The 3,883-nt window shown below is 40.0% G+C and overlaps 1 pseudogene; it reads left to right on the top strand.

Annotated features, from left to right (window-relative positions):
* Positions 1 to 469: 469 nt before the first annotated feature.
* LOC114637093 lies at positions 470 to 1,243 on the top strand (annotated as a pseudogene).
* Positions 1,244 to 3,883: the final 2,640 nt, after the last annotated feature.

Genomic DNA, 3,883 nt, shown 5'->3' with positions numbered 1-3,883 from the left:
TTTTCAACTGAAGTCAACTTGGAAACTCTTCACTAAAAGATTCCTTTTATTGCTCTGCCAGAGTTGTCAGAATGAAATGAAAAATTAGGAAATTAAGGAGATTTGTACCACTAAGATCACTAAGCTTTGAAAAAAATTAGATTCACTTAGCTTAGTATTAAAAGGAGTCAAGGGGTTTGAAATACAAACCTTCAATGACAAAGGCTATTATTTTCCATGCTTTGATATGCATCTTCCACTCTTGTTTCTATGTAACTCAGCTCAGTTTTACTGAGTCACTATGAATTCTATTGCTGTCATAAAATCAGTGGAGAATGAAGATAACTTGTGTAAATTTTTCCTACGTAGTCAATTTGGGCTGATGTCACAGAATAGCCATAGTTATTACAAACTAAAAAATTTGATGCAGTTTTGGTTGCCAAGGATGTCTCAAGAGACTTTCTCTCGCTCTCCTTTTCCAGCTGGAACCATGGAGGCTGTTCCAGAGAAGAAAAGGTTTGCTGGTGTGCCAGAAACCCTTAAGGAAAAGGTTCCTGCTGTGCCAGAAACTCTTAAGAAAAAGCAAAGGAATTTCAGAGTTGAAGGTGAAGCACTTGAGGAAGACTGTTGCCCTGAAGACACTTCGAAAGGCAAGGAGGGAGATCATCTATGAGAAGGCAAAGCACTATCACAAGGAGTACAGGCAGATGTACTGGACTGAGATTCAGATGGCCAGGATGGCAAGGAAAGCTGGGAACGTCTTTGTGCCTGCAGAACCAAAATTGGCGTTTGTAATCAGAATCCGATGCATCAGTGGAGTAAGCCCAAAGGTTTGCAAGGTACTGCAGCTTCTTCGCCTTCGACAGATCTTCAGTGGCACCTTTGTTAAGCTCAACAAGGCTTCCATTAACATGCTGAGGATTGTGGAACCGTACATTGCATGGGGGTACCCCAACCTGAAGTCAGTAAATGAGCTCATCTACAAGCGAGGCTATGGCAAAATCAACAAGAAGCGGATTGCCTTGACGGATAATTCCTTGATTGCTCGGTCTCTTGGTACATTCGGCATCATCTGCATGGAGGATCTAATTCATGAGATCTATACAGTTGGGAAACGCTTCAAGGAAGCAAATAACTTCCTGTGGCCTTTCAAATTATCTTCCCCACAAGATGGAATGAAGAGAAGACAACTCACTTTGTAGAAGGTGGAGACGCTGGCAACAGGGAAGATCAGATAAACAGGCTTATTAGATGGATGAACTAAGGCGTCACCCGTGGTAATTTTTGTAATCGGATCAGTTAATAACAATCACAGCTTGGCAAATTAAAAATAAAAAAGAATCTCTCTCTCTCTCTCTCTCTCTCTCTCTCTCTCTCTCTCTCTCTCCAAGAGGCCCCACATTTATGATGTAATTAATTTCTTAATGCTTTCTTTCTAAACTATCTGGGGGTTAAAATTTCAACATCTGGCCATGAGATTGTGGCACACTCCCACACCTTTAATTCCCGTACTTGGAAGACATGGGTAGGTGAATCTCTATGAGTTCAAGACCAACCTAGTCTACAGAGTTCAAGACCAACCTAGTCTACAGAGCTTAGCTCTAGGATAGCATGGGCTATTTCACCCTGTCTAAAAAACAAAACAAAACAAAAAAACACATACACACACTCACAGAGAGTTGGGGGGGAGGAGAGAGAGAGGGGGGAGGGAGAGGGGAGAAGGAGAGAGAGAGAGGGAGGGAGGGAGGGAGGGAGGGAGGGAGAGAGAGAGAGAGAGAGAGAGAGAGAGAGAGAGAGAGAGAGAAGAGAGAGAGAGAGAGATTGAGATTCAACCTATGAACCTGAGAATAACACAGTCTACAGTATACATCTGTTTGGGTCCGAATAAGCAGTGTTACATCTGATATGGTAAGAAACAAAGAAAGAAAGAAAATGCTTCCCAATACTCAGACTTGCATGGGCGGAGACAGTGGAAACCAAGTTGAAATGGCAGGCAGACTTGTTTTCTAGTCCAACAAGGGGAGGGGAATTTATTGAGATCAATGGTATGCCAAACATTTCAGCACTTTAAATCAACTATCACACTAGGAATGTCCCTAATGCAAAAGCAGGGTATACTAGCGTGTCCTGTGAAATTTCATGATGGTTATAGAATACAAGGAGATCTTCTTGAATGAACTGAAGGATGGCTTAGGTAAAATTTGCATCAACCACACACTCCAAGATATTCTTGCTAGCTTGTGGAGTTTATTGTTAAGTATTTATAGAAGTCTGGTTTTGTCTTACTATTAAATCATTGGTATCTGGAGGTAGGACATGGTGGTAATAGTTATATCTTGATAGCAGAGCTCTCCATCCATCTATCTCAATAAAAGAGGCAGATAATCAACACATTATGTGAGACCTGGACCTTTTGTGATGGGGCCTCTTAGAAAGTTCCTGATATGGTAGAGAGTTCACAGCAATCACATGGTAAAAGTAGTAATGGGGAAGTCTGAGCTTCATCTAGACACAGAACTTGTTAGCTCGACTTTGAAGGCAATGTTCTCAGAATAGAGAGAACTGGTTCAGTCAGACATTAGAGCCAAAGAAAGTCTTCCCAAGTATGAAATGTGATCATAAACCAGAATTAGATGATCTACAACCCTAAGGATTAATTAGTAAAAGAAGACATAAGTCAATACTCATAGACACATCTATTTAATTTACCTTAATCATATCTTTAATCTGATGAGGCCAAGTGTTACAATAATGCTTTCATCTGCTTCACAATTAAGAACACTAAGTTCCAATAGAAGTGGTATAATACAGGCTGTAGCCCAGAGGTCCTCCACAATACACTTCCCTTCTAGATTTGCTTCTTTGAAAGAACTGGGAAGAAGATGCGGAGGAAGTGAAATTGTTCTAGAATCAGAAATTTCCAGAGAGAACAGGAAATTTACTTCACAATCAGTAAAGAAAGAAATAAAGTACATAAATTATAAGAGCCTACTTGTGAAGAAACAGCACACCTTGGATGCACCAAAAAGAGAAAGCTGTCTGGGACTAAATTAGAATCTTCCTCATTGCTGACTAGTTTTCATATTTCCAGAACATCTGATATAGGATAATGGGGGAGAATTGCAATTTTGTAGAAAACCAAGGAACATTTTTATGAACCATGGTATACAGTTGATAGGTTATGCACTCTAATATATTATAGAGGGGCCCAGAGAAGGTTAATGATGACTTCTCTTCACTTTGCAACTGACTGAAGGGAGAAAGGATGCTCCTTTTTAAACTCTGCTTTATTCCTATGACCTCTTTTCAACTTCTAATTCTTCAAAAATGGCCGTCTCCTGGGATGAAAGAAGGATACTGAGGGATAGCATCACATGTTCCTAGAGGGGAAAAACTTGGCCCTCTTCTTTAGTATGTCTTGTGACAGCCTGGCATACAGGATAAGCAACAATTACTTTTTAAAGAAACTTGTTGAACAGGCATCTAAAGTCTCTGCTAAAAATAAAACTTGGCCTTTTCTCTGTGGGTCTACCTCTGTGGTCTCATTGTGAGCATATGTTTCATATCTTAGGCTATTTGAGACATGTGGTCTGGTTTAATATTTTTTTACAAACTGAAATGGAAAAAATGCAACCAAAAACCTTAAAGAATTTGCCTAAGAACTGCAGTTGAACACATGCAGGCTTTGAGGTGACCAAACTGTAGACTCAAGAATAATTAGGATTTATTCGGTGAGAGTATGCAGCCCATGACTGTGCAGTAGATTCTTCTTGGTATGTATCTTACCCAAAGAGGAACAAAGACCATGTTGCCAAGTATTGTTAGAACATTAAGGTTTTCCCCCATCTTTTTTTGGTGAAAAATTTTGGAGACATCAAAGCCAAGGTTTACTACCATCTCTGTC

This window comes from Grammomys surdaster, unplaced genomic scaffold (genome assembly GCF_004785775.1).
Source record: "Grammomys surdaster isolate TR1022 unplaced genomic scaffold, NIH_TR_1.0 125167, whole genome shotgun sequence".
Classification (NCBI taxonomy): domain Eukaryota; kingdom Metazoa; phylum Chordata; class Mammalia; order Rodentia; family Muridae; genus Grammomys; species Grammomys surdaster.
The sequence above is the reverse complement of the archived record's forward strand: the minus strand, read 5'-3'. Positions and strand labels throughout refer to the sequence as shown.